The 23,748-nt window shown below is 39.4% G+C and overlaps 1 protein-coding gene and 1 non-coding gene across 3 annotated transcripts in view; one reads left to right on the top strand and one right to left on the bottom strand.

Moving 5' to 3' along the window:
- SUCLG2 (succinate-CoA ligase GDP-forming subunit beta) overlaps positions 1 to 23,748 on the bottom strand; it is a 263,629-nt gene that overhangs the window by 155,002 nt on the left and 84,879 nt on the right. The window lies entirely within an intron of this gene.
- TRNAG-ACC (transfer RNA glycine (anticodon ACC)) lies at positions 7,034 to 7,105 on the top strand. The gene has a single exon. It is a non-coding gene; the product is annotated as a tRNA-Gly (tRNA).

The following is a 23,748-nucleotide window of genomic DNA, read 5'->3' as shown; positions in this document are numbered from 1 at the left end:
CACACACACACACACACATCCCCTATTTATCAGTCATCCAGGAGACTCACACACACACACACACACACTCACACACCCACACCCTATTTATCAGTCAACCAGGAGACACACACACACATACATCCCCTATTTGTCAGTCATCCAGGAGACACACACACACACACCCTATTTATCAGTCATCCAGGAGACACACACACACACCCTATTTATCAGTCATCCAGGAGACACACACACACCCTATTTATCAGTCATCCAGGACACACACACACACACACACACACACACACACACATCCCCTATTTATCAGTCATCCAGGAGACTCACACACACACACACACACACACACCCTATTTGTCAGTCATCCAGGAGACTCTCTCACACACACCCTATTTATCAGTCATCCAGGAGACACACACACACACCCTATTTATCAGTCATCCAGGAGACACACACACACCCTATTTATCAGTCATCCAGGACACACACACACACACACACACACACATCCCCTATTTATCAGTCATCCAGGAGACTCACACACACACACACACCCTATTTATCAGTCATCCAGGAGACTCACACACACACACACACACACACACACCCTATTTATCAGTCATCCAGGAGACACACACACACACACACACCCTATTTATCAGTCATCCAGGAGACTCACACACACACACACACACTCACACACACACACATCCCCTATTTATCAGTCATCCAGGAGACACACACACACACACACACACACACACACCCTATTTATCAGTCATCCAGGAGACTCACACACACACACACACACACACACACACACACACACACACACACACACACACACCCTATTTATCAGTCATCCAGTAGACTCAGATCACAAAGTTAGGCCTCAGGCAGGACTAGGTGAGACCAACATATGATTTCCACCAAGGTTTCAGTCCTGTTCCTACTCCCTGCCTCCATTTCCCTTTTCATCTTCTGTGGTAAGAAGAACATGTGAGTAAGAGGATGAGAAGCCACTGCTCATTAAATCCACCCTACCCCTTCAGTACCCTCCCTTACAGCTACTGAGAAGAGCACAGACATTTTCACTGTAAACACCTCCCTGCATAATCTTCAGTACTGGAGGTTTTCCTCCATGCTTGTCCTTTAAAGTGCACCCAAAGAACCCAAGTACCTCAATTACATGTAAAAAGGAAGCAGTATGATACTAATGGTCAAGAGCATAGCAAATTACACAAACGTTTTCAACATCAATTTCCTTGCTTGTAAGATGAAAGCAATATCTTTCACCTTATAAGGTGGCTGAAGAATTAAAATGTTCTGAGTTGGGTATTCCATGGTGGTCCACAGTTGAGAACCCACACTTCCACTGTAGGGAACACAGGATCAATTCCTGGTAGGGAACATATTAATAGCATCTCTCATGCCCAGCCACATGGTCAAAAACAAAAAAGAAAACCACTTGACTTTTATAAACTGTTTCAATATTCCAAGACAACACCTGGCACAAACTAAGTGCTCAGCAAGTGGTGGCTCCTATTACTGCTATGAATATTATTCTTACTAGGCTAAAACGTTTGGTTCACTAAATGTGGTACTTCCACAAACTGGAATACTACAAACTGGCAGAAAGGAATAAAGAAGTTCCTTACATAATGATCTTCAAGGCACTGTTCCGGGAAAAATGGCAAAGTGCAGAACAGAATGTGTAATACTCTAACTTTCAGGCTGACCAGGCCTGGCAGAAGTACTTACACAACCTGCATTTTCAAATACTAGCAGATGCTAGAAAAGTACTTCAGTTCAGTTCACTCGCTCAGTCGTGTCCAATTCTTTGCGACCCCATGAATCGCAGCACGCCAGGCCTCCCTGTCCATCACAAACTCCCAGAGTTTACTCAAACTCATGTCCACTGAGTTGGTGATGCCATCCAACCATCTCATGCTGTCGTCCCAATATCCTCCTGCCCCCAATCCCTCCCAGTATCAGGGTCTTTTTCAGTGAGTTAGCTCTTAACATCAGGTGGCCAAAGTACTGGAAGTTCGGCTTCAGCAACAGTCCTTCCAATGAACACCCAGGACTGATCTCCTTTAGGATGGACTGATTGGACCTCCCCGCAGTCCAAGGGACTCTCAAGAGTCTTGTCCAACACCACAGTTCAAAAGCACCAATTTTTCGGTGCTCAGCTTTCTTCACAGTCCAACTCTTACATCCATACATGACCACGAGAAAAACCATAGCCTTGGCTAGACGGACCTTTGTTGGCAAAGTCATGTCTCTGCTTTCTAATATGCTATCTAGCTTGGTCATAACTTTCCTTCCAAGGAGTAAGTGTCTTTTAATTTCATGGCTGCAATCACCATCTGCAGTGATTTTGGAGCCTAGAAAACTAAAGTCAGCCACTGTTTCCACTGTTTCCCCATCTATTTGCCATGAAGTGATGGGACCGGATGTCATGATCTTAATTTTCTGAATGTTGAGCTTTAAGCCAACTTTTTTACTCTCCTCTTTCACCAAGAGGCTCTTTAGTTCCTCTTCACTTTCTGCCATAAGGGTGGTGTCATCTTCATATCTGAGATTATTGATATTTCTCCCAGCAATCTTGATTCCAGCTTGTGCTTCTTCCAGCCCAGCGTTTCTCATGATGCACTCTGCATATAAGTTAAATAAGCAGGGTGATAATATACAGCCTTGACATACTCCTTTTCCTATCTGGAAGCAGTCTGTTGTTCCATCAGTTCTAATTGTTGCTTCCTGACCTGCATACAGGTTTCCCAAGGGCAGGGCAGGTGGTCTGGTATGCCCATCTCTTTCAGAATTTTCCACAGTTAATTGTGATCCACACAGTCAAAGGCTTTGGCATAGTCAATAAAGCAGAAATAGATGTTTTTCTGGAACTCTCTTGCTTTTTCGATGATCCAATAGATGTTGGCAATTTGATGTCTGGTTCCTCTGCCTTTTCTAAAACCAGCTTGAACATCTGGAAGTTCACGGTTCACGTATTGCTGAAGCCTGGCTTGGAGAATTTTGAGCATTACTTTACTATCGTGTGAAATGTGTGCAGTTGTGTCATAGTTTGAGCATTCTTTGGCATTGCCTTTCTTTGGGATTGGAATGAAAACTGACCTTTCCCAGTCCTGTGGCCACTGCTGAGTTTTCCAAATTTGCTGGCATATTGAGTGCAGCACTTCCACAGCATCAGCTTTCAGGATTTGAAATAGCTCAACTAGAATTCCATCACCTCCACTAGCTTTGTTCATTCATAGTGATGCTTCCTAAGGCCCACTTGACTTCACATTCCAGGATGTCTGGCTCTAGGTGAGTGATCACACCACCGTGATTATCTGGGTCATAAAGATCTTTTTTGTACAGTTTTTCTGTGTATTCTTACCACCTCTTCTTTATATCTTCTGCTTCTGTTAGGTCCATACCATTTCTGTCCTTTATCAAACCCATCTTTGCATGAAATGTTCCCTTGGTATCTCGAATTTTCTTGAAGAGATCTCTAGTCTTTCCTATTCTGTTGTTTTCCTCTATTTCTTTGCACTGATCGCTGAGAAAGGCTTTCTTATCTCTCCTGGCTCTTCTTTGGAACTCTGCATTCAGATGGGAATATCTTTCCTTTTCTCCTTTCCTTTTTGCTTCTCTTCTTTTCACAGCTATTTGTAAGGCCTCCTCAGACAACCATTTTGCCTTTTGCATTTCTTTTCCATCGGGATGGTCTTGATCCCCGTCTCCTGAACAATGTCACGAACCTCCATCCATAGTTCATCAGGCACTCTGTCTATCAGATCTAGTTCCTTAAATCTATTTCTCACTTCCACTGTATAGTCATAAGGGATTTGATTAGGTCACACCTGAATGGTCTAGTGGTCTTCCCTACTTTCTTCAGTTTGAGTCTGAATTTGGCAATAAGGAGTTCATGATCTGAGTCACAGTCAGCTCCTGGTCTTGTTTTTGCTGACTGTATAGAGCTTTTCCATCTTTGGCTGCAAAGAATATAATCAATCTGATTCGCGGTGTTGACCATCTGGTGATGTCCATGTGTAGAGTCTTTTCTTGTGTTGTTGGAAGAGGGTGTTTGCTATGACCAGTGCATTCTCTTGGCACTCTATTAGCCTTTGCCCTGCTCCATTCCGTACTCCAAGGCCAAATTTGCCTTTTCCTCCAGGTGTTTCTTGACTTCCTACTTTTGCATTCCAGTCCCCTATAATGAAAAGGACATATTTATTGGGTGTTAGTTCTAAAAGGTCTTGCAGGTCTTCATAGAACCGTTCAACTTCAGCTTCTTCAGCGTTACTGGTTCGGGCATAGGCTTGGATTGCCATGATATTGAATGGTTTGCCTTGGAAATGAACAGAGATCATTCTGTCATTTTTGAGATTGCACCCAAATACTGCATTTTGGACTCTTTTGTTGACCATGATGGCTACTCCATTTCTTCTAAGGGACTCCTGCCCACAGTAGTAGACATAATGGCCAGGGTGGCGGCCGACAGGAGCTACCCCACGCCTGAGGTCAGCGGCGGTAGCCGAGAGGAGCAACCTCACATCCAAGGAGCGGCGGCTACTCCGGGCGAAGAACGGCCGAGAGGAGCTACTCCACGTTCAAGGTCAGGAGGGGCGGCTCTGAGGAGATACAAGGTAAGGAGCAGTGGTTGCACTTTGCTGGAGCAGCCATGAAGAGACACCCCATGTCCAAGGTAAGAGAAACCCAAGTAAGACGGTAGGTGTTGTGAGAGGGCATCAGAAGGCAGAAACACTGAAACCATAATCATAGAAAACCAGCCAATCTGATCACATGGACCACGGTCTTGTCTAACTCAATGAAACTAAGCCATGCCATGTGGGGCCACCCAAGACGGATGGGTCATGGTGGAGAGAGCTGACAGAAAAGTACTAGTTGTCCCTGAAGTTTTCTCATGTGTGAAGGGATAAAGGGAAGAATAAGAAGGTGAAAACTTTAAGATTATAAAAATATTTCCTACTAGAAAAACAGCGTATCTGTAATGGCAATGTAATCTGACCAACCTCACATGTTTTTCCTTTGTGTAAACAGAGCACACTGCCAGCATCAGAAGTAAACAGTCTCTGGACAGATTTCTTCTCCTTGGAACATTATATCTGAAGGTTGAGATTCCAGCATAGACACCGTGTTGAGTTGATTTAAAGGGCTCACTGGGTTGTTTTTTTTATTTTCTGCTAGCATTTACTCCAGTATATATTTCATATTGGAACTTGATTTAGAGTTTCTGCAACCTACAAAGAAGTCTGCCAAAATAAGGAAGGAATAAGTTGGCATGGCAGGTTATATTAGTGAAACTAATATAAGTTTGGAAGAAACCAAACACCACAGTCATAAACTCTATATTCACCATAATGAATAGCAGTTCCTAAATGAAATTTTCTCTTGTGGGTCCTTTACATCCCTGTCTCAACTATCAGGTTCAGAATCTGCACAGAACAGTCAGAGCTTGAAATCTTGGTACTCCAGTAGGAAAGTGTAACAACTTTTAAGAAAATAATCATTGACAGAAACATATACTGCTATTTGTAATCTTAGAGCAACATTTTTCCTTTGTAAAATATACCTTGCATTATAGTACTTCTTCCCACAGGATTTTTTTTTTTTTTTAATAATGAACATGCATTAGATTTTCAAACTGTGGCCTAGGAAAGTCAAAATAATGGAACCTAATGGAATCAGTCAAAATTATCTTAAATAGAAAGTGACATTACTGCCTTATTAAACATGTGTTATGTGCCAGGCACTATGCTGGGTGCTGGGTATAGTGAAGTAAATATAATAAACAAGGTCCTTGCTTTCACTGGACTCATGTCCCAACTCCAATGGTGGGGGGTGGTTCATTCCACAAATAATTTCACAAACTACTTGATAAAGACATAGACACTCTTTAATAGTTCCTGATTTTATGAAGAGTTAGCAATAAAAATTCTATTGAATATAGTATAGTTTTCTTTTTAATAGTCATTACAGGATCCCTTGGGGGTATCCATGTGAAAGCCAGGTATTTTATGATTTCAGTCTTACATCCAACTTTATAATCCAATATTAGTTATTAAAATATAAATGCACCATGTTTCTAAAAATATGACATGTATCACTAGTCACTGGCTCAAGTTCAAACCATTTCAGACCGGTATACAAAAAAATACCTCTCATAATTCATCAGCATAAGAAATCCCACTGCCTCAGAGAAGTCTTTCCAATTGCTAGTTAAGGTTTGTAATCCTCCACCTTCCTACAATAACTTATCCATACTTCTACTACGGACTTATCTCACTGTACTAAAGTTATGTCACCTTCTGTAACCTGGGAGCTCCTTGGGTGCAGACACTACGCCTCATTCGTGGTGTGTCTCCAGAACCTTCCCCAGTGCCTGGCATGCTTCAGTCACTCAATACAGGGCTGCTGAATGCACGTGTGACAGAGGGTGAATGAAACCCTACAAGGCAGCTGTCACTCAATGTTCTCCATGGTTCCACAAAGCATATTCACTGCTTAAACCGGAAATGCTGTAAAATTTGTGTCCATCCCAGCTGTCTATCATATCTGAAAACCATTCCTTTATCTTATCTTTGCTTTACTGAGGTGTACTCTATTCCAATTACTGTGGTGACAACCTTGGCTCCTTCAGTCAGAGAGAAAACAGCCTGCTAGAAGGAACCATACACCTGTCCACTCAAGACAAGATTTCCAACTTAAAACAAGCATTTGTAGGGAGATGCTCCAGTGTCAAGCAGCTGATGAGCCTCTTTAATGAATTCTTTGATTCTCTGAAAATGGTGAATATTCCAATGTTCCCTGACCTTATAAAGTTATGTCTTTACCCCTCAGACTGTAAATTGAGAGTCAATTTAGAGAAATCAATCTGGAAATGCTATAGGAGGAAAATGGTTTAAAAAATTCTAATCCATCAACTGATGGACTTTATTATAATTATTATAATTACATTTGGGGAAACTGTTTTAAGAGACATTTCTCGTATACTATGTTAATATACAGGACTTCCCTGGTGGCTCAGATGGGAAAGCATCTGCCTACCATGTGGGAGACCCAGGTTCAAACCCTGGTTAGGGAAGATCCTCTGGAGAAGGAAATGGCAACCCACTCTAGTACTCTTGCCTGGAAAATCCCACAGACGGAGGAGTGTGGTAGGCTACAGTTCACGGGGTCACAAAAAGTCGGACATGGCTGAGCGACTTCACTTTCACTTTCATATTAATATACAGACTACAATTTACATAAACTATGATCAAATTTTCTGAAACAAGGCTATATGAAAATAGCTAATACATGTATATACTTGCATACAGAAAAACAAAAAGGGCCAACTAAATTATTATCTCTCAGTGCACAAGAAAAATGAGTAAGTCCTACTTCCTTCCTCATAATTCTTTCTGGTTTCAAATTTTTTCTACCAGGACCAAGCATTACTTATAGAAATTCTGAAAATAATGTACTTTTTTAAATTAAAAAGTGCATGTCCCTAACAGATAATTATGCTAGATTTCTGCAAAGTAACATTTTTTCCACAATCATCCACTATTATACTTTTTCTACTTTTAATTGAATTGTATTCATTAAAAACACATACACAAATGAGCCACTATGATTCTCTTCATAGCAAATACAATGAATTTTTAAGAAATTTGAAAGATACAATTATCTAGGATTTTAAAGATTAATGGTTACACTTATAATTATGAATTTCTTACATTCTTCATTTTTAATGCTGCATAGCTGCAATACGTTTAACATCTTTTGGATAGGAGGAAGAAATATCAATGAAATTATACTTTTAAATATAAGGTAGTACTGCATTTAACTAAGACAGAACTATGCTTCTTTTGTCAAGAATGTCAAGACTGAATGAGTAATCCAAAAACATTTTGACAATCTTTGTGTTCATATCACTCTTTATTCCCACTCCCAGAGAAGGAAATTCTAGTCTCTTTAATTTATTCCATTTGGAAAGAGTTTGCTTAAAGTCCACCAAGAGAGATGGGACCCAAATGCAGCATCCCAGCTTGCCCTCTGTTGAGACCGTCAGTTTTTTCTTTTGATCTTTCCTTGCACTTGAAGAACCTAAAATTGATTTTTTCCCAGTTGAACCAAAGTAGAGGAGGGGCAATGTTTTATTAAAAGATTCTTTATTCCCCTAGCATAAACCATCTTCTTTATTTATACACAAAGAAAATCTGTCTTTCTGTTCTTGAGAACAGGCTTTCAGAAACTATTCCTCGGGAAAGTTAACTCAATTGACGTAATACCAAAAAGTGAAAGGGAGAAATGAAAAGATGATAATGACAACACTACTAGCCGCCTCAGCACAGAAGAAAGACGAGTGTTGATTAGCTCTCTCAAGAATAGTTGGCACAAATGAAACTCCATCAAAACGTAAAGCATGGGCACCTTAGAGGCCAGCCTTCCGTGACTATTGTACCTGAGATGGAGACTACAGCCAAAAAAGAACCTGTATCAGTCACTGAACATTTTTTAACTTGAGGGAAAAAAAAATCACTGCTGGGCTTAAATATGTTAAAGAAAATGGTACTCTTGTTAACACAAAGGCAACAGATTAAGGAGAATCCAAAGGGATCCCTCAAACAAGAAAAAAGGGTGGGACGTAGTTTTCCAACAAATGGTGGAACACAGCCAGCTACAACTCTGAAGGAAAATCAAATAAAATTTAAAGTAGTAAAGAATGAAAAATAAAGTCTAAAAATCAATATGATTCTTTGCTCCTAATGTAAGCCTGAGATTCCATAGCAACACAAAAAGAGGCAAATGAGAGAAAATGTGAGAAAAAAATGCTTTCCATTTTGGTCTTACCAAAAGCTTAAGTGACTTCTTTCTCTTCTCTCTCTTTTTTTTTAACTATATTTTATTTTTTCAGAGCAGTTTTAGGTTCACAGTAAAACTGACCAGAAAGTAAGAGACTTCCCATATACTTCCTGTCCTTAAACGTACACAGCCTCAGTGTTATCAACATTCCCCAACCAGAGTACTACCTTTGTTAAAATTGATGAACCCTATCAATTGATGAACCCAATCAAGAGAAACATCATAATCACTCCAAGTCCATAGTTTACATTAGAGTTTATTGTTGGTGTTGGATATATCCTGTGGGTTTGGGCAAATGTTTCCATCATCATAGTATCATACAAAATAGTTTCATCACCCTAAAAATCCTTTGTATTCCATCTGATCATGCTTCCCTCCCTGCTAGACCCTGGCAACCACTAATCTTTTGTCTCAAAAACTGTGCCTTTCCCATAATGTCATACAGTTGGAATCACATAGTATATAGCCTTTTCACACTGAGTTCTTCTATTTAGTATTAAGCATTTAAGTTTCCTCCATGTCTTTTCATGGCTTAATAGCTCATTTCCTTTTAGGGCTAAAAAATATTCTGCTGTCTGAATATTCTACAGTTTATTTATCCATTCATCTACTGAAGGATATCCTGGCTGCTCCCAAGTTTTGGCAATTATGAATAAGGTGCTATAAACATCCATGGGCAAGTTTTTGAAGGGACAAGTGACTTCTTTTTTAAGGAAATATCACAAATATTTTCTGAATGCAAAGTGTGAATCCTTAAAATTATCTGGCCTCTTTCTTCCAAGAGCAGCAAGCTTTTAAAAATAAATACTGAAAGCACTCAGATCAAACTTAGAGCTATTTAGGAAAAACATTTCTAAATCTGAACAAAGATTATGGAAGCTAAAATTATATTAGAAGCATATTTAGGAATGATGACCAGACTGTCGAATTTTTCCAATTATGATCCCTAAACCTACATGGGATCCAGAAATTATCAAAGTTACTAAAGCAAATGCATTAATTCTCTCCTTTCATGATTCATTAGTTGAATCATTTCTTTTAAGAAATGAGGTTAATAAAAATCTCAAAATATTCCTAAGGATATCCTAGATGAGAATTTTTTAACTCTTAATACAAAATCTCTCTGGCGCTCATGGAACTTATTAGTAATTTGTTACAACCGTCTGTTAAGATGCCTACCTACCCATCTTGACTGCAGCTTTTAAGCATACAAGGATCAAAGAAAACTCAGTATTTTTCATATCTAATCATATTTACTTTAGCCAGGAGTTGTGGGGGCAAAGCTGTTGCCCATCAATGAGAGAGCAACAAGGCTGCCCCCGTAAATTCAGAAGGCAGGGTTGCCACTTGAGTGGGCTCAGAGGACAGGGCATCATCAAAACAAGGAAGATTATTCTTGACCATTAAAATCTAACAGAATTTGCCCTGTTAGGTTTTGAATTTGCTTGGAACCCATGATCCCTTTGTTCATCCCAACTTCTCCCTTTGGAATGGGAACTTCTAGCCTATGCCTGTCCTACCATAGTGTTTTGGAAGAAGATAACTTGCCTGGTTTCAAAGGTTCATAGTCAGGAATTTTGCCTCAAGATAAATCATACTGAAGAGTCTCACTCATGGCTGATACAGATACTTAAATGAACTCTTGGTCTTAGAGTTTATGTTAGAATGATACATTTGGGGTTGATGGGATGTATCTTTTACATAAAAGAAGGCCATGAATTTGGGGATGTGGAAGACTAGAGGACAGAAAGTCAGAGGCTGAATTGTGTCCCTGGCAAAATTTATACGTTAAAGTCCCAACCTCAGTCCCACAGAAAATAACTGTTTTAGAAATAAGGCCTTTCAAGAGGTGATTAAGTTAAAATGAAGCCATGAGAATAGAGCCCTAATTCATTACAATTAGTATCCTTATAAAAAGGAGACACCATGGATGGGTGGGCACAGAGACAAGACTGCATGAGGATATAGTAAGAAGGTGACCTGTAAGCTTCAGAGAGAAGCCTCAGAATGAAATCAACGTTGTCAACACTTCACTCTTACTTACACTTCCAGCCTCCAAAATCGTGAGAAATAAATTGCTTTTGTTTAAGCCACCCAGTCAATAGTATTTTATTGTGGAAGACCTACTAAACCAAATTACCTGCCATTTATTCTATCCGAAAATTGCTCCTGGCTGAGAATACATGCCATCCGACAACAAGAGTACATGCCATCATTTTCTCAGGGGTTGTGTTGTTCAGTTTGGCTTTACCCAAAGAGTGGTCTGTGTTTTGTCTTCAGCTTCCAGGAAGTAATCTATGTCATATCAGATGGAGTGTCTTTGTTCAGGAGGCGGGTTGTTAGGCATGTCTTAGGGTAAGGGCTGGCCATGCCAGGAAAAACCAACAATATGATTCAGTGTGGGGGATTTGGGCCACACAGAGGCTGAGACCAATCACACGGGCAACCACACAACTACTTAATTAAGCCTACACAACAGAGCTTCAATAAAAACGCTGACCGCCAAACTGAAGCCATCATCACGGACTGGCAATGCTTTGTGTCATGTCACACATTAACGCTGGGATGGTAATGTGTGCTGACTCTATAGGGAAATGACAAAGGAATTTCATGTATGGAACCTTCCCAAACTCTGCTTTATTCATGTCTTCCTTTGCCTGCTTTTAATCCATATCCTTTCCCTGTATGCCTAACACCTTTTAGTGAGATCTGTGAGTCCTCTTAGCAAACCAACAAATCTGAGAGTAGTTTCTGGAAACCCCCAAACTTGGAAGTTGGTGTCAGAATTAAAGACACTCGTGGAGACTGTACCCTCTAATTCTGCACTTTGGCTAACTCCAGGTAGATAGGAAGCTTCAGATATTACCACTGCAGTAACAATTTTTTCTAAGTGCCCAAAACCATTAATTATGATTTACTTCAGTATATACCACAGCAAATGTAAGCTAATAGTTACAGTGGTTCTAAACTCAGGGTGATTCTGTCCCTCAGAGGATATCTGACAATGTCTGGACACATTTTTGGTGGTCTCAACTGAGGGATGCTACTAAATTCTAGGAGTAGAGGCTAGGGATGTTACTAAACATCTTACAAAGCACAGCAACACCCCCACAACAAAGGATTACCCAATCCAAAGTGTCAATGGTCTCAATTTTGAAAACCCCTGCTTTAGACCCTTGAGAGTGTCAGGATGAAACCCCAGATCTGAGATGACAATTCTAGAAATAGTGAGGAGACAGCACCTAAATTCCAAGGGTCAGTGTTCAAATGCCCATTCCATATAAACCACCATGATTTGACACTGGGCAAACTTCTAAACCTTTGGCCCTCAATTTCCTAATTTGTAAAATGAAATTAGTGATTATAATTTATCCCTCATAATTATTTACAGAAGATATAAAGTCATATATTAAAATAATTTAGCAAAGTTTTTAGACCAAAGTAAGCACTGGTTTAATGTTCACTCTATGTCACTTAATCTTCCTTGTATGATGAAACCGTTAAAAAAAATTTTAATGATTGGAACACTGGGAAAATCAGGTTTATAAATCAGCTTCTTCTTAATTTGTTGCAGAACAGATAGATGGCTTCTTGGTGTCATAAATATGAGCTGCCAAAAAATTATTTCTTTCTATGTAAAATCTGTCTTCTCTGTCCATGACCCTTTTTTCCCCTCTTTGCTTTCATTACCATCACACATAGTAGATTTTCCTGGTGCTCATTTTATATCAAGAAACAAAGTTTACATCACACATGAGAAATGCTCTAGAAGCAGTGACAAAGAAAATAAACCGAGCAATTCAATAATGACACTGATGGGCAGTCAGTTGAACATAAGCACCTGTTAAATTCAACCAACAGGTAAGCAACTCCCTACTGTAAGACCATCTCCCAGAAAATTACAAACTGATCAATACTTGAAATGATTAAGGGCACAGACCTGTGCATGTTATATCTGAGAACTAAAAAGGTTTCATTTGTTTGCTTTTGGCTCTGTCTCTCCCACGACCCTCTATGATAAAGTGAACGCCTCAGACAAGAGGCATAACTTCTCCCTCTCAAGCCCAAAAACCTAACACCACACCTGGCATGCTGGATGTGTTAACTCATATGTTTTGGATGGATAAGAGAACAAATGTAAAGATGGCCAAATAGATGTATAAAAGCAAATGGAGGAACACACAGAAGAATGAATAAATGGATAATTAAGAGAAAAATGTGTTCCCTTGCTATTTTGACACCAAAGTTGTATGTGGATGTGACCATAACTATAAATAACCTGATTATTTACCATTCAACAGAATGGCAGAGAACAAAACTCAACAAAATCACAGATCAAGTCTTGTTTTCATGACAGATTCACTGAATTTACAGAGACACTGTTTCATTCATAACCCAGAGACTCTCTTTGAAGGAAGAAACAAACTAAGCTAGGATACAGTTTGTACAAAGCAAAACACCAAAGCATTTCATGTTGTTATTCAGCCACTCAGTCATATTCGACTCTTTGCTACTCTGTGGACTATAGCCTGTCGGGCTCCATGGGATTTCCCAGGCAATAATATTGGAGTGGGTGTGTACTACTAAATAATCTGTAAATTTTTCAGAGAAAAAAGGTAGACAGGAAATTTTCCTGATTCTAGAATTGAACAGAGTTTTAAGAAGTGTTTCCCATTCACAAATATGTTGAAACATTCTCCTCTTTAAATAGTAAATAGATGGATTTAGATAAACATATTTAAATTCCCAGAGCAATCTTGAGGAGTTGCGACAGTTTGGGAAAATGTCAAGAACATCCTCTGCTTGAGGAAACTGCTGTGCTATGTACAATGGAGATTATCTCAAGGAAAATAGAAACCTCAAAGAACCTTACTGAATGTCTCATTTTTCCCAACTGTTGATTTCAGAGAATTTCAGTTGAGAGTTATTTCTCCCGGCCAACTAAAAATAAATATCTCATACCAACTGGGTTGGGGGTACAGCATACAGGTTGAGAACACAGAAAACACTTTATCCATTCTAAGGATTAATAACCAAATTGATCAAATGAACTTTTACTAACAATACCGTAACAGTGATTTTAAAAAGAGACAAAAACTCACAATGGATGTCACCTGAGTGACCCAACCCAGCTGGATGGTAAAGAATTAAGTTAACTACAGCAGTTAAGAGTAAAGTTCACTTTGTGCTAAAAATAAGCTGTTAACAAGAGAGTTAACATTGGAGAAAATTAAAGAACAGTTGAAAAAGAGCCCATGGTGAACATAACATAAACAAAAATAAAACAAGTAGTATACTTTGAGATATCCAACATCAAAAATAAAGACTTTTACAAGAACAAGTTATACTCTTCATTACAAAAGAATTAGGACTCAGAACAATTTGGTTATTAATTTTAAGTAGAATTAAGACCTAGACAGAGTTAGATTAAGTGAGATTAAGTAAAAGAACACATGGGAAATAAATGACATGTGAGAAGAAAATCTGACTTCAACATTAACTTTTCATAGCTACTAAATGTTAACTAAAAGACTTATTATTATTATAGAACAGAGACTCAAAATCTGGTGGCATTAAAATCAATGATACCTAAAATAACTTCTTTTGATGCTCACGGCAAAAATCTAACAGTCAAGAAGCTGCACCAAAGCTTCTGGTTTGACTGGATCTTTCCCTTCTAGTAATAGCAGGAATGGGAAGAGAGAGAATTATGCAATCAGGGTGGTCAGACACAGCTCTGCTCTAGAGGGCAAGCCACATTACAGTCTAGCCAGCCATTATGCTAGATATTTTACATACACTTTCTCTGTTTTATCTTAAGTAATAGAATCAAATCTTCATTTTCCCAAAGAATCAAAGGCCAAAATGAAAGGTAGTCCTTTATCTTAAGAACTGGAGGAAGGGAAAGGAGAATGACCCATCAAATGTGATTAAAAAAAAAAAATAGATCATCAACCAATTGAACAGAACTTGGTGAGAGTGAATGGAGGAAGGAAAGACCAGGGGGTTACTATTTTTTACTCTTCCTTTCTCTGTGCTTTTCTTTCTGATATAGTCATAAAATAACATTATTACGTTGCACCACTTAAAAATCACAAGTCTACTTTTCATTAAGATGATTAATATATATATTGCTATACAATTATTTATGCAATTAATATACACTATTTGTAATGAATAATACAAAATCAATAATATAATCAACACACAATAATATAAATTTCATACATATATAATTTTAAAAGCTATTTTTGTACACAAGAGGTAAAAAATTGAGTCACCTCATCAAGAATAAGAGCTTGTGTCTGTAGAAATTATCTAGTAACTTAATAAATATTTACACAAAATAATGGTGGCATTTTATGCTTTCAAGACATCTTAGATTGGCTTATCTAAAAAACAAGAGCAAAAATAAACAAATGGGACCTAATGAAACTTAAAAGCTTTTGCACAACAAAAGAAACTATAAGCAAGGTGAACAGACAGCCCTCAGACTGGGAGAAAATAATAGCAAACGAAGCAACAGACAAAGGATTAATCTCAAAAATATACAAGCAACTCCTACAGCTCAATTCCAGAAAAATAAATGACCCAATCAAAAAATGGGCCAAAGAAGTAAACAGACATTTCTCCAAAGAAGACATACAGATGGCTAACAAACACATGAAAAGATACTCAACATCACTCATTATCAGAGAAATGCAAATCAAAACTTCAATGAGGTACCATTACGTGCCAGTCAGGATGGCTGCTATCCAAAAGTCTACAAACAATAAATGCTGGAGAGGGTGTGGAGAACAGGGAACCCTCTTACACTGTTGGTGGGAATGCAAACTAGTACAGCCGCTGTGGAGAACAATGTGGAGATTTCTTAAAAACTGGAATTAGAACTACCATATGACCCAGTAATCCCACTTCTGGGCATATACACCAAGGAAACCAGATCTAAAAGAGACATGTGCACCCCAATGTTCATTGCAGCACTGTTTATAATAGCCAGGACATGGAAGCAACCTAGATGCCCATTAGCAGACGAGTGGATAAGGAAGCTGTGGTACATATACACCATGGAATATTACTCAGCCATTAAAAAGAATTCATTTGAATCAGTTCTAATGAAATGGATGAAACTGGAGCCCATCATACAGAGTGAAGTAAGCCAGAAAGATAAAGACCAATACAGTACGCTAACACATATATATGGAATTTAGAAAGATGGTAACGATAACCCTATATGCAAAACAGAAAATGAGACACAGATGTACAGAACAGACGTTTGGACTCTGTGGGAGAAGGCGAGGGTGGGATGTTTCGAGAGAAAAGCATCGAAACATGTATGTTATCTAGGGTGAAACAGATCACCAGCCCAGGCTGGATGCATGAGACAAGTGCTCGGGGTTGGTGCACTGGGAAGACCCAGAGGGACTGGGTGGAGAGCGAGGTGGGAGGGGGGATCGGGATGGGGAATACATGTAAATCCATGGCTGATTCATGTCAATGTATGACAGAAACCACTACAATATTGTAAAGTAACTAGCCTCCAACTAATAAATGGAAAAAAAAATAGAAAAAAAATAATAAAAAACAAGAGCATATTTTTAAAAACATATGCAAAGTGAATTTTGTATTTGAAGGTAGAATATCAGGGTAGCCAGGTGAGAAGAACTGGGCAGCAAGGTAGGCATGAAGGAAAGGAATCCAAAGTGCCAGCTGCCAAGGTGGCCAATGCTTCTGCTGGATGGCTGGCCATGGAGAATGGATGTCTCCAGAGAGGCCACAGGTATCACTGCGTCTGGGAATAGGCCATGCGGGAGGAGGAAGGGATGAGATGGGGCAGAAAAGCAGAGCAAGGGATTTATCTGCAGGCTTCCTCGGTCTTCCATCTCCTTTCTTTTACTGGTTAAAGTTTGCCAAAAGTTGGTGGGAGGAGCCTGAGCCTCAGAGGGTCTGGTGTGATTCAGCTTGGGCCTCGGAGGAGACAAGTATTCACTCAGACCCACAGCATGCGGAGGTACAGGGGAGGCTGAGCCTCTGTGAAAATGTCCGAGAATTCCTGCCCTTGCATAAAATCCTGAGGTTCGTTCACGGTACTTTCTAAAATTTGATGTTTTCCAAAGGCTAAAACTCAAATCATGAAATCCTAAAATGTTCTTTAAAAGAAGTAGTTAGAAGTTTCAGTTGTATGTAACATCCAAATGTATATTAAAGATGAAGATAAAATAAAATCATTGCTTCTCATTAACAGATCCTTTTACAATTGAGTTTTCAGTAGAATAAAGGATCCAAGTTCACAATTTATAAATCAGGGCAAAATGAGGCAATTACAAGATTAAGAGTAGAAGAATTTAGAATGTCAAGTGGCATTAATTTAAGTGAGGAATATGTTCTCTACACCTAACTTAATTAATGCCAAGTGCTCGGAGAACTTTGTTTTTCTGAGATGAAACCTGAAATTGGATGAGACTGACACAGTAATCACTGCTTAATACCTCACCATTTAGAACAAAAGGCTTTATTTCTCATCACTTAGCAAAAAAAAAAAAACACCTTATCATTCACACTGTATGTAATATAAAGTTAAGGGGAAAAAAATCTGAATAGATTTTAATAAATTTATTGTGGCTAAATCCCAAGCCAAGACACCTTCAAAGGGGATCCCTGGTACATTTACAGGCAGTAAGGATCGTACACTTAGAAACAAGCAATTCCACTTCTGCAGCAATAACACCTGAGTGAACACGGATCCACAGACTAAGGATGTTCACAGCAGGGGTGTTCATAAAAGGGGAAAACAGGCAGCCTGAATGCCTAAGAAACAGGATTGGTTAGATAAGGTAAAGTGTAGCTAATAATGATTTTGTATATATTTACAGTGTAGAGCATTACTCCCTCATCATGGATAGCTATCATGTCTTAAGTGAAATGAATAGTTAGGTACATTATAAGCCATATTTTGTGACTAAGTATATGCACTTACACATTCATACCTCAGTCTGGAAGGCCATAAATCAAACTGACAACAGTGGAAAGTTCTGGGTGGCATAATTCTACTTGATCTTTTTTTTTTAATTGAGGGGGAAAAGGGCTAAATAAATTAATTTAAGGATAATGAAAGATATAAAGTAGCTATATTTATTATTTAACCCAAAATTTGCTGAGTGCTCCTCAGAGGACACTGAGAGACACATACAGACTAGCCAAAGTACTAAGTCCAGAAATGAAGCCTAAGATACCAGACCACTAGCAGAGACACCCTTTTGATTAACAATTAAGATTAGCTCCACTTGTAGGGTCAGAATGCATGGATCACAAAATCTGAAACTGATTCATCTTTTATAAACTTACCATTGGTCAGTTGTGAACACAATTTAGCTGAGTATTACAGAGTGCCAATCATAATTTCGCAACTGAGTTGTCAGAAAGGAAAAAAAGAATGTCTGCTGTACTTGGAAATGCCAAGTGTAACCCAATACATGTCAAATAAAATTGAATTGTTTGTGGAAACTTATAGGTGCATGAACAGGAAACCTGGGCAAGACCCTCTGAAAATGAGATCCCATGTATTTGGTTGAGTGTGTGCTCCTGAAACCAAAGCTTTCCCCCCTCCACAGTATCTTGCACAGTAAACCATGTTAACTGCCTCTAAAGAGTATTTTATCCTTTAAATACATGGTTGTCCAGTCCCTTTCTAATAAACACATTTCTCATACACATATCCCTGTGCAGTGATACAAGATGAGTTAGTAAGGCATTTAACCAATGCTGCTTAACACCATCTTTAGACTTCCCCACAGCAGTTTTTTTTTTTTTTTTCAAGAGCAAACTCCAAATATTCAACTAAACTAGTAAGGCACAAGACCAAAAGTACTTAGTGCACAGCTGTCTCCTCCTAAAAAGGATCGTGGCAACCACACGTGGCACAAAATAGACTGGGTTCAACTTAATATACTCTCCCACATTTGTTTGTCCAAAGGATTGGGAGGTCTGTCAATCACAAGTGACTTGCCCAAAACACTTGTTCTTTAAGAGAATAAATGTTAAGTATGTTTCTAAAAGAGACGGGCATGCAATAAAGTAATAACTCTGACTCTGCTTGCATCCTCATTTGGTCCCTCTAAAGGACTAATTCAGCATTGCCAGAGGATCCTTTCAAAATATCATGTTATTGCTCCATTCAAAACCACTGCAAAGTTTCTTAAAGTAGGAACTTACCATTTGACCCAGCAATTCCATCCTAGGAACCTACTCTCTTAAGTTTTCTATTGCTGTTGTAACAGATACAACAAACATAATGTTTTAAAAGAGCATTCATTTATTATCTCACAGTGTTTGTGTCTGAGGTCAAGCATGGTGTGGTAGGATCTCACCTGGCTAAAATCAAGATTTAGCCAGGACTGTGATACTCATTGGGCTTCCCAGGTGGCACTAGTGGTAAAGAACCCACCTGCCAATGCAGGAGACCCAAGAGACATGAGTTCAATCCCTGGGTAAGGAAGATCCCGAGGAGGATATGGCAACCCACTACAGTATTCCTGCCTGGAGAATCCCACGGACAGAGAAGCCTGGTAGGATACAGTCCATAGGGTCTCAAAGTGTTGAACATGACTGAAGTGACTTTGCACACACATATGCATGATACTGATTCAGGGATCGGGGTCAATTTACAAGTTCATTGGTTATTGGCAGAATTCAGTTCCTTACATTCATTCATTGGATGAGGTCTTCATTTCCTTGACATATGATCCTTAATCCTCAAGCCAACAATACTGCATCAAATCCTTCTGACTGTTCCAATCTTTGAATTCCTCTACTTTCCTCTTAAGCTTTTAAAGGTTCATGTGACCACATGGGAGCGGGACCCTCACTACAAACAAAGCTAGTGGAGGTGATGAAATTCCAGTTGAACTATTTCAAATCCTGAAAGATGATGCTGTCAAAATGCTACACTCAATGTGCCAGCAAATTTGGAAAACTCAGCAGTGGCCACAGGACTGGAAAAGGTCAGTTTTCATTCCAATCCCAAAGAAACGCAACACCAAAGAATGCTCAAACTACCGCACAGTTGCACTCATCTCACATGCTAGTAAAGTAATGCTCAAAATTCTCCAAGCCAGGCTTCAGCAATACGTGAACTGTGAACTTCCAGATGTTCAAGTTGGTTTTAGAAAAGGCAGAGGAACCAGACATCAAATTTGCCAACATCTGCTGGATCATCAAAAAAGCAAGAGAGTTCCAGAAAAACATCTATTTCTGCCACTGACTATGCCAAAGCCTTTGACTATGTGAATCACAATTAACTGTGGAAAATTCTTAAAGAGATGGGAACACCAGACCATCTGACCTGCCTCTTGGGAAACCTGTATGCAGGTCAGGAAGCAACAGTTAGACTGGACATGGAAAAACAGACTGGTTTCAGATAGGAAAAGGAGTACGTCAAGACTGTATAATTGTCACCCTGCTTATTTAACTTCTATGCAGAGTACATCATGAGAAACGCTGGGTTGGAAGAAGCACAAGCTGGAATTAAGATTGCCAGGAGAAATATCAGTAATCTCAGATATGCAGATGATACCACCCTTATGGCAGAAAACGAAGAACTAAAGAGCCTCTTGATGAAAGTGAAAGAGGAGAGTAAAAATTTGGCTTAAAGCTCAACATTCAGAAAACTAAGATCATGGCATCCGGTCCAGCACTTCATGGCAAATAAACGGGGAAATAGTAGAAACAGCAGCTGACTTTATTTTTGGGGGCTCCAAAATCACTGCAGATGGTGACTGCAGCCATGAAATTAAAAGACGCTTATTCCTTGGAAGGAAAGTTATGACCAAGCTAGATAGCATATTAAAATGCAGAGACATTACTTTGCCAACAAAGGTCCGTCTAGTCAAGGCTATGGTTTTTCCAGTAGACATGTATGGATGGACTATAAGCTGAGCGCCAAAGAATTGATGCTTTTGAACTGTGGTGTTGAAGAAGATTCTTGAGAGTCCCTCAGACAGCAAGGAGATCCAACCATTGTATCCTAAAGGAGATGAGTCCTGAGTGTCCACTGGAAGGACTGATGCTGAAGCTGAAACTCCAATACTTCGGCCACCTCATGAGGAGAGTTGACTCACTGGAAGGGACCCTGATGCTGGGAAAGATTGAGGGCAAGAGAACAAGGGGACGACAGAGGATGAGATGGTTGGATGGCATCATTGGCTCAATGGATGTGAGTGTGGGTAAACTCCAGGAGTTGGTGATGGACAGGGAGGCCTGGCGTGCTGCAGTCCATGGAGTCACAAAGAGTCGGACATGACTGAGCATCTGAATTGAACTGAACTGATCACAAAGAGTTCACCAGGATAATCTCTCTATATTAAGGTCAACTAATCAGTAACCTTAATTACAACCATAAAATGCCTTTGGCCATTGCAAGTCCCATACCCATGGGTACAACACCAGGGGTGAAGGTCATGGGGCCAGAATTTTGCCTGTCACACTACTCAAGAGAAACACATTCCACACAAGATCTGCACACAAATATTCAAAGCACAACTAATCAGAACAGCCAAGAATTCAGAACAACTTAAATGTGCACCTACTAGCAAGTGAATAGATAAAACGTGCTATATCCATACAATGGGTATTAATTCAAAAAATATTCAGAAATACAAAAAAGAAACTACTAATGCATTTAATGATATGAATGAACTTCAAAAAAAAAAAATCACATTATGTGACAGAAACCAGAAACAAGACTACATGTTATACGATTACATTTACAGAAAAGGCAAATCTATAGGAAAAGAAAGTAGAATAATGGTTGCCTGCAGCTGGAGTTAACAGTAAAAAGGCATGAGGAGTCATACTGGAGGAGGAAAATTTTCTAAACAGGACTATGTTGATGGTATACCTATTAGCAAAAGTCATTAAATTGTGCTCCTGATGTGAGTAAATTAAATGATATGTAAAACATGATTCAATAAACTTCTGAAAAGTTACAAATAAAAAACACCATTGCAAAGTGATCTCTTTTTATGCAGATTTAAAGTCAACACTCCTCCGCCTGCTTACAAGGTCCTACACAATTTGAATTCCCACTATCCCAATATCACCTCATTTCCTACTGTGCTCTCTTTCCCATTAGCCTGTTTCTGCTATCTTGACCTCCTTATTATTTCCTGCCTAGTCCCTACACATTCAAGCCTCAGGGCACTTTTAATTTATCCTACCAACTCAGCCCTCTGAATGAGACTATCACTGCTTTGGATCCAGCTCTCTCTTGAATCAGTTCTGAATCAACATGGTGCTGACCATAGTAACAGGAAGAGGACACTCAGGGCTTCCTTTTTGCTCTCCTAGGAGGGTAAGGAAAGGTGTAAGGAAAAAATGATCATACTGATAACAATGATAAAGGTTGAGCACTGTGACACTTAGACAGCAGGCAAAGGACATTCTTTGAAACATGGCCACTACATCATCCTTCTCCGTCCTTTGCAACATGGCCACTACATCATCCTTCTCCAGCTACCACCGATGCCAATAAGTTTCTAGAATCACAACCTGACTACACCAGGAATGCACATATCACTGCCAAAATGCTTTCTCCTTGCTGCTGCTTTCACTCCTCTGTCTGAGTCCCTGGTTATTTCAATTATTTCCATGATAAATTTTCTTCAACATTTGCAAAATGATGCCAACATCAACCAACTTCAATCTTCAAATAACAAAATATCGCCCCCACTTTATCAGAACCACTTGTGCAGTGAAATAAATTGCAGTGTAATTTAAAAAAAAGCTTTTATTTCCACTTTTTAATCAGACTCTTTATTATTCCTTTCTGTTACAAAGACAGAGTATCTTTATCAATGTGTCACCCGGGAAGTTTATAAGATACAGGCCGGTCAATGCAGGAAGTAGAAGAGATGCGGGTTCAATCCCTAGGTTGGCAAGATACCCTGGAGTAGGAAATGGCAACCTATTCCAGTATTCTAGCTTGGAAAATTCCATGGACAGAGGAGCCTGGTGGTTTACAATCCACGGGGTTGCAAAGAGTCAGACACGACCGACCAGGCTCACACACAGACTGAGTATGTTACTTATAAATCTCAATGACTTCCTGAGAGACTGTAGCTACTGACAACCTAGAGAGGCTCTTTCCTAGCTATGGCCAAAACTGCATTACCAGATTCACAGGACAGAAACTTCCAAGTTAAGATAACAGTACCAGTTAACCTCAGAGATTTCGTTTATCACTGTGTGTGCGAGAGTCCTCAGTTGTATCTGACTCTTTAGGATCCCATGGACTGCAGCCTGCTAGATTCCTCTGTCCCTGGGATTCTCCAGGCAAGAATACTGCAGTGGGTTGCCATTTCCTCCTCCAGGGGACCTTCCTAACCCAGGGATCCAACCTGAGTCAAATAATTTACCAATTTACCAAGGCAAATTCTTTATCAGTTCACCACCTGAGGAAGTTATTTCTCAACAAGGCCCCAGAACAACCTACAATGCAGGGGACAATAATCTCTTTTTGCAAACGAAGTGCTTTACCTTAAAAAAAAAAAAAAAAAAGAACTATTCATAATAGCAAGATTCATTGATTGTGAGAGAGTAGAAATAAGCAAACTTTGTAGCAGAGTTCCAATATGCCAATTTCAGTCCTCAGGGAGTCAATCTACCTGCTTCAGTCTACGAGCGTATGAAGTAAAGTGAAATTTTAGTCCTTCAGCCACGGCAAACTCTTTGAGACCCCATGGACTGTAGTCTGCTAGGCTACTTTGTCCGTGGAATTTTCCAGGCAAGAATATTGGAGTGGATAGCTACTCCCTTTTCCAGGGGATCTTCCTGACCCAGGGATCCCATCCAGGTCTCCTGCATTGCATGCAGATTCTTTAC

Source organism: Dama dama, chromosome 24, assembly GCF_033118175.1.
Source record: "Dama dama isolate Ldn47 chromosome 24, ASM3311817v1, whole genome shotgun sequence".
In the NCBI taxonomy this organism is placed as follows: Eukaryota; Metazoa; Chordata; class Mammalia; order Artiodactyla; family Cervidae; genus Dama; species Dama dama.
The sequence above is the reverse complement of the archived record's forward strand: the minus strand, read 5'-3'. Positions and strand labels throughout refer to the sequence as shown.